Raw genomic sequence first — 8,360 nt, 5'->3', positions numbered from 1 at the left:
CAGAGTGTAAATTGTAATTTCCCCATAAACAGATTAAAAAAAAAAATTAAATTAAAAATCATTAGCTGCAGCCCTAGTCAGAGCTCTTGCAACAGAAAAGCTTGAAGATAATGATGCTAGAAAAAATTAAGTGAGGAACAAGTTGAACACACAAGGTAAGGAGGACTGTGTGGGGGAAGCTTTCATTTTCAGAATATGATGAGAGATGGATGGAAGTCAAATCAGCCTTCAGCTTCATAAACTTCAAACTCTCGGTCAAGCTGAAGTTGCCAGTTCATTAGCAGGTTATGATGATGGACCCTCCCCCTCCCCCCCGTAGTCCCCATGCACAATCAATAACCGACATAAAAATAATAACTGACAGATTAATCAATGATAAAAATCCTCAGATAGAAATACTCTGCTTTGAATGATAATGTGTCTGAAATGGGTCTGGTGGTACTTTTTCAAATTGGCACCAGGGAGCCAGTGGAGGAAGACTGTGGTATTGAAGTCATAAGGGCTGGCATGAACAAGCTGCTGAGTTTTGAAACCTTTCACTCGATGTGTAACTGGACAGCTGTGCATCCAATAGCAAACCGTAGACGAAGGAATAAAGCATGAATCCATTTATCTAGGGTCAGTAAAACAGATGAATTTCCTCATCCTGGCGATAAACAACTGGGAGCATCTGCTGCCCTAAGTATGTCCAGTGAAGAAGATGGTCCAAAAGAATGACAACCATAAGCTTTCTCACATACACAACTGTCAGTGTCAAACTACATTATCCAAGCACCTGGAAGCCATTTCCACTAAACCTTTTTGGTGTTTCCTGGGATAAGTCTGATGCATCTCTCTTCCCTCAGAAACCATCATTATCTTGTCCTGGGAGCGGAATGGAGAGGCCTCCTTCAAGACCACCTAATCCTGAGGTAATCGCAGCAGGCAGCTTTCCAAAATGGCTCCGCTCCAATCTTACAAACACCCAAGTGGGAAGTTTACGCCGGCAATTTACAAATCGTTGACTCAAAGTTTCCTTGCGGCCTGGCGCTAGTGAAAAGGGATCAAAAATAATAACTTTATTTACATGACAGCTTTCTCCAAAACAATTTTAAGAGGCAGAAATGGACTGCAATCTTAAGGATGTGAATGGGATGAGCGCGGAGCACCTTTGTTGCCGTGCCAACTGTCAATCGCAGCCAGGTGTGGGTGTGGGTGTGTTTGGTTCGCGAAGGTGGGGGTGAGAGGAGAGATCTGTCCAGTTGTTTACAACAATGATAAAACAGCTCTACACACGGTGATAAAACACTAACCAAACGCAACAACACATGTAAGATAGAATGAATGATCGTGGCTTGTATACATAAAAAAAATAAAAATGGAGGTTATAAAAAACACCAATTCACTCTAATCTTTGCCTTCCAATAGAAAGTTCCTTTGACACCTGAGCCAAAGTCTTATTCACTATTTCCTGAGAGCCTAATAAGTGTGCCTCACCATTTGTTTGGCTTATTTCTTCCAAGGAAAACTGATTAGCATGTTGCTTTCACGGTCCTGCTGCATAGTCAGCCATCTGCATACATTTATACAAGCTATATGTGATACATCATTGAGCATCTCCATCCAGGAAGCTGGATATAAAGGTATTTTACTGGGCACTTGGGTCCCATTATAATGCTAATTATCAGGTTCATACTTAAATTGTGGGTTTCTGCTAGAACATGTTAACATGCTTTAAAAAAACTCACCCTCTGTCGAAACACTCCATTTTAGCACCAGTCTTTTTAAGCCCCCCCTCCCAAAAAGCCCATTCTGCTCTGATTGGTCAGCATTTGCGGATCTTCAACATCTGTGCTCAGAGTCTCTGCACCGTCATTGGAACTGGCGAATGACTGTAACGGCACTGTAGCAACACTTTCTACCTATATACAATATAGTTGTGACATCACAACAGTACAGAAGTCTCGACGGCTCGTTTAAAGGCACAGTTTCTCAACACAGGCGGTGCACATTTCTCTGTCGATTGAGCGTTTTGATACTTTTATAGCATTTACAGTGGCTTGCATAAGTTTACACACCCATGCCAAAGTTAACTAAAAAGAGGAATAAAATATGATGTGAAGATATGGATCCATGAAATAACTGGCCTTTAATAATAAAAATCTGCCTACCTCTATAGGACCTTAACATAGGGGGGTGTATACTTATGCCCCCTGTATTTTTAAAGGAAGAACATTTATTTATTTGCAATACATTATTCATTCACAAAGGAAATTGGTGTCCTTAAAAGGTTGGATTTTCCTATATTTTTTGAATTAAGGCATTTAGATCAATTTTCAAAATATGTTTTTTTATTTCTCTTTTTAATTAACTTTAGTATGGGTGTGTAAACTTATGCAAGCCACTCTATATAGTAACCTCAACGGGCTTTATAATTAAAAAAAGACATCTCACTTTTTACAATATAAGACCTTTAACTCCAGGCTGGCAGCGATCAAATGACTTCATTACGAACAGCAGATAACAGGAGAGAAGCGCATGCTGCTAAAGACTGAAATCTTTGTTTGCTCATGACACAATCTGCCAAGCCACTTTGTCGTTTCAGGGGAAATCCTGAGCAGAAAATGACATAATTGCATGGCTGGGAGAAGTTTGGACACACATGTTGGATCCACTCACACACGTCAGTCAGCGCTGATCACTCGTGGTGCAGCGGGAAGGCCAAAGAGTGAATAGAGGGAGAAAGGAAGATGTGATGGTTTAGAAGGAAAAAAAGGAAAAAGAAATGACAGCTCCAAAACAGCTAGGAGACAGATGAGCACAACACAATTCTGAGACAGACAGCAGCATGCAGACAGGAATAACAGATAGACAGATGTGTTTGTTGGGACCAATTTGATAAACTGTCAGTGGTTACAAGCGCCAATTACAGACAATCATTCGCAAAAGCAGCAACATTTTAAGGTAGCGCACAGGGGAACTATAATATCTAGTAGCTTTCCATTCTTTTTTGCCAGGAAAAATGCTAAAATATCTCATATCATTCTGCTTCACAGATCCAGCCTGGCACATGAAGGATGCATCTAAATCATGGTTATCCACTGACTATAAAACTCCAAGCACAATGTAATCCAATGACTGTGAACATCAGCATCAATACATTCATTTTCTGCTGAACTCTAACCTGCACAATGAAAATGCATGATGCAGCGGCGCTGGGGGAGATTCTCTGTACTCCCCTGACAAAAAACTGAGACTAGTTAAAGTTCGTGTAATGTTCAAGCACACATCCTGAAACACAAACACCCTTCCTCTGCCAGCAGCCTTGACCCCAAACCAGAAGACCAGAGGAATAGATTTACACTGTCTCCAAGTCCAACAGGTCACTTAATTTGCACAGCTATAAAACACAAGAGGTGAAGTGGTGTAGACTGCATTTAAGTAGTGGAATACAAACACACAGTCGAAAGTATGCCAGGATACCATTATGAAACCTTTAAAAGAAGCTAATGTAACTTTGAGCGTAGGTTTGCGAGTATACACTGTAAAAGACAGGGGACAAAACACACAGTGACACTGTTAAATGCTGTCAGTCTGAAACGTACAATCCAGGAGTAAAAAAATCGTTAGGTTCTACTTCAGTAATGTGGCTTTTCCATCATCAATCAATCATGAAGTGAAATTTATAATATAAAGATCAAGCAAGTGTAAAAAAGGCCTTTATTTTGGAGGAATGAAGAAATGTGGCAACGCGCTGTCCACGTCACACTTTAATAGTCCACCGTTCCTGAGGTGAAGGCCCTTCATATACAGTATATTTCATCATATATAAACTTAAGTCGTATATTTTAAGTGGTTTTAATCATTTTATCCCATCACTGTTATTTAATGTCCTTCCCTTACAGTATGTTTTATTACTGAGATAAAAATATTAGAAATCCCATAAATAACCTAAACCAAAGCAGTGTGTTCAAGCCATCAACTATAGACATGTAGACGGCAACAGATGCTGAAGCCACACAAACACACACACACACACACACACACACACACACAGCAATACTTGTGAGACCTTTTCAGTATCTTACCTTACCATGGTAACCGCAGCATATGAGACAGCGTCTGGCCCGCTGGCTCTGCGGCCTGCGAGCCAGACGCTGCCACCATCGTGCTAGTGAAGGGCACAGACCTACTTAAGGCAAAGGGCTATTATAAAATAGCCAGCAGATATTTAAGTGACATTCAAGCTCTCAGAGGAGCCTGAGGAGAGCCACGTATTAATTAGCTGCTTATCCGCTAGATGGCAAGATGAGCTCCTTCCGCCGCCTTAGATCACACACACACACACACTGTATCACCTCGCTGTAGTGGTAACAGGCCTGATTAATGGTGGGCAAACTTTTCCTGCACGGAGGCTGCGGATGGCGGCCTTAACAAGCGTCCTGGGGCTTCCGGCTGACACCCGTCTATTCCGGGATGCCACAGGGCTCTGTAATCATTCCTTCAGGCCCCCGTAGGCTCCGCCCACCCCAAAAAACACAAATAAATCAGGAGGCAAGGAGGCCACCGTGTCATTAACTGTCCCCGCTGTAGCGAGAAGCCCGGCCAGAAATACACGCTGACAGACGCAAACAAACAGATCCTTATCTTTTCCCCACAGGGCTCCAATTATTCTCCAAACTGATTCCAATACAAACCGAATCATGAGGACATGAGCTGTGCTGGTGTGACTCACCGCTGGCCTGCGCAGATTAGTCACACTTCCTCACAACTTCTGACTGGCTCACTGTTCATTAAATCGAGATGAGTCAGCTGCTGACTTTGACAAGTTGTGGTCGGTTGGCTTTACAGACCAGGCTCCAGTTGAGCCTGATTTGGAAGCACTTTCACTCACAGCAACTGTTGCTTTCGTATCTATAAACCACCCTCTATGGACAGTTGACGGGGATCAAATTGATTTTATCCACAGTAGAACTTTTTATCAAATGGAAAACACAGAATAAAGAACACAAGGGAATTGTAATGAGGCCTGTGCAGATGGCAGGTGAAAAGGTTGTGGTGTTTTGTGGACAAATACTCACATTTACAGCACTAAGATTGTATTCTCAGCCCACAAAGCTATCAGCGGCCCACCAACTGCGAAGATCTTGATCAGGTACAGTATCTGGCCTTTTGTTGTTTGCCCATTTATAAGCCCATTTTTATGCAGTACACAACACATGTCTGTTTGGTTTCAATTGCAACTGCCATCTGCTTGTTGAGAAACAAATGAATGTAGATCGCTAGATTAATGGGTTTTTGATTGGGTGGCGGCCAGACTGCCAGGAGCCTGGGCCGGTTATTTATTACCAATCTCAGAGGACGAGGACAGGACAGCGACACTACGCCCAGCCACTTAGTGAAGCGGCCAGACTGCTAAACTGCTGATTGGTTGTGTACACTATTGATGAGCAAAGTCTTTAGCTTCCATAATAACACATGCTAGTGCTCCAACAGGAGAGGGGCCATTTGTTTCCAGTGGTCGGTTTCTACTTTGCATTGAAGTTGTTTTGTGAAGGCAGAGTGAAATCAATCACTCTCTCTCCTTTATTTGTCATGTTAGACCTTTTTTTCTTGCTCTATCGAGTGTTACGTTATTCCAATTCCCCCGGTATAGTTTAGAAAAGGTATAAACCATCTTGATTTTTGTTAAAGAATTCCAGATTTAGTTTTTTGTAATTTCGATCATCGTTTCTATCAGTTATAATAACAATAATGACGTCAAAGTATTAGGTTCACTTGTTAAGTTATGATGAGGTGCTACACATGCCCCGAGTCCCCTCACCCCCACAATTATTAAGTCTGGGATTTCTCTAACTGGCATTCATACACTGATGTGATAAGTTAGCCATAGTTAGTTAATTTCATTTGACAAATCAAGTTTTCCAGGACAAAATCTGAGACTATGAAAAAGCTAACATGGCCTGCATGTTAAACATCACCCTAAAATCACCTGAGTCATCTAATTTTGATCATATAGAATTACAAAAGACCAAATGTTATTCTACAAAAAAATGCTCAAGTCAAAATTAAAGTGTTCCAAAGTGAGTCATGAGAGATGACCGATCCTGTTAAATCCACTGCAGTTGTAAAAGAAGGCTGAGGCAGGCTATGAGCTTTTTCAGCGTTGAAAATACAGCAAGACTTGTTCATCCGTTCTGAACAAAATGTTTTCCCCACAGCGGCCAGCAGAGGGCTCTACCACTCTAACCCTGAGCCTCTTCATCTTCACTAAAAGCAGAATGAACCTGAGATGTCTTGTGTGGAGATGCTGGCTGCTGACAAGCAGTCGGGGTCGGCACGAATGAACAAAGATCATCTGTGAATCACTGTTTGAGAGTGAAAGCCAGAACAGCCGGCCACTTCAAATGCAAAGTGGCTTTGGCTCTTTGGTTAGTAATGAGGCATATTTCCCTGTGTTCTCAGCAGCCCAAACCTATAAACCAGATTCCCCTTGTCCAGGCATTAAAGGAACAGATTAGTAAGTACTGACAGTCAGAATGCATGAAATGCCCCTTTAAAGGCTTTCAAAACTCACTTTTACAATAATGCTGAAGTAGATAAAACAGGATATAGCGGCACTCAACATTTAAATAACACAAATTAAAAGGTAACTCCATCAGTTCTACACATTCGTGTACACTCGTTACTAGGGTTGGGTACCAAAACGCAGTACCAATGGGGCACCGGTTCCAACATAAACGATAGTACTGAGACCGAATAAGAACGAAAATTTTGTTGCCTCACTCTTTTAAAAAAAGATTTTTTAGAAGCATCGCTGCACAAGACACTATGTCACTGTTAGCTAGTAAGTGCATTAAACCCAGTGGTTAAAATACTGAGAGCTTACGTTAAGCGGTGTAAGGTGTGACTGTATTTCTCTGTAGAGGATCCTAACATCGGGACGGAGCAGTGCAGGCAGCTGCCTTTGTCGAACAAACAACACAGAGACGGTGCGTTCACTTGAAACTCGCCAGCCTTGTGGTACATTTTAAGTTATTGTAAAATACCTTTTTTCCATCTGGTGCTTGTTTTTGTCATTTACCAGCAGTTCTTTAATGTCGCCAACTGCCGTTTTGTGCTCCTTTTTTATATTTTACATAATTTACATTGTGAAAATAATATGCAGTATATATTTCGGTTCAGGCACCAGCCCCGTTTTAAAAGTATCATCTTCTCTGGCTCTGGAAAAAAAACCTGTCAAAATAAGTGATGACGTCATCCTGGGGCATTTAAGTTGGGCATTTACCGTACCACGGCGGAATGGTCTAACAAAGAGACTATACTGAGTTGCATTATGGGTAATGTTCAGTGGTGGTAGACGTATCCAGATACTTTACTTAAGTATACACTGTAAAAATACTCTGTTACAAGTAAAAGTTCTGCATTGAAAATGTTACTTAAGTTAAAGTATCATGAGAAACATTTACTTGAAGTGTTAAAAGTAAAAGTACTTAAGGCAGGAAAAAATCCTCACATTTTAGAAACGGGAAACCATCAAAACAGTTGGTCTGAACATCTTAGCTGAACTTCCTAGGGCATTATATTGTTGGGCAGTTTAATTTCTAGTAAAACTTCTTATTTTATAAACTACATTTTTTGTGTGTGCAACAATCCTAATCTGTAAAGTAACTAAAGCTGTCAGATGATTGTAGTGGAGTCAAAAGTACAATATTTCTCTCTGAAATGTATAAAGTGGCATGAAAAGAAAAGACTCAAATAAAGTATAAGTAACTCAAATTTGTCCTCAAGTACAGTACTTGAGTAAGTGTACGTAGTTACACTCCACCACTGGTAATGTCCAACAGTTTCGTCTTACACCAGGGACTAAGAGGATAACTCAGCCCATGCTGCATTCATATCTCTCACATTTATCCCACCTTTATGGATGTACTTCCCTTTGCATAATACCCAACCACATACATTTCAAAGGCTCGGTGAACAGTGACAGCATAGGGCAAGAAGGGGTGAGACAAGTTTGCACTACTACAGCTAATCATGTGGGATTCATTTCAAGCAACAGTTAGTTGTGTACAATTATTACAATTTATTATCCAGATCCAATTGAATAAATTGTATTATGTGCTTGCTTAAAAAGTCATATTTTAACGATCAATATTCCACAACTATTCAGAGTTTATGAACACACCTGGTACAGGCGTGAAGCTAACACAAGAATGACAAACACACTAATTTACATTTAGAAATTTACTTTTTAAACTTATTTTTCAACCATTTTATTTTTGCCACAGTTAGGTCAATGACCATTTAAATAATTTTGTTTATGACTTCATAGAAGCCAAGTCTGGCTCATCCCAGCCCTGTCTCCCTACTCCCCCCCC

At 40.8% G+C, this 8,360-nt stretch overlaps 1 protein-coding gene and 1 long non-coding RNA gene across 13 annotated transcripts in view; both read right to left on the bottom strand.

The window, feature by feature from the left end:
- nav3 (neuron navigator 3) overlaps positions 1 to 8,360 on the bottom strand; it is a 223,688-nt gene that overhangs the window by 169,325 nt on the left and 46,003 nt on the right. The window lies entirely within an intron of this gene.
- Positions 1,738 to 8,360, bottom strand: part of LOC116673446 (uncharacterized) — a 10,743-nt gene continuing 4,120 nt past the window's right edge. Inside the window, exon 3 of the long non-coding RNA XR_004327846.1 lies at positions 1,738 to 2,017. This is a non-coding gene — a long non-coding RNA (uncharacterized LOC116673446). The remainder of the gene's footprint in view (positions 2,018 to 8,360) is intronic.

This window comes from Etheostoma spectabile, chromosome 23 (genome assembly GCF_008692095.1).
Source record: "Etheostoma spectabile isolate EspeVRDwgs_2016 chromosome 23, UIUC_Espe_1.0, whole genome shotgun sequence".
NCBI lineage: Eukaryota > Metazoa > Chordata > Actinopteri > Perciformes > Percidae > Etheostoma > Etheostoma spectabile.
This window is presented reverse-complemented; position numbering and strand designations above follow the sequence as displayed.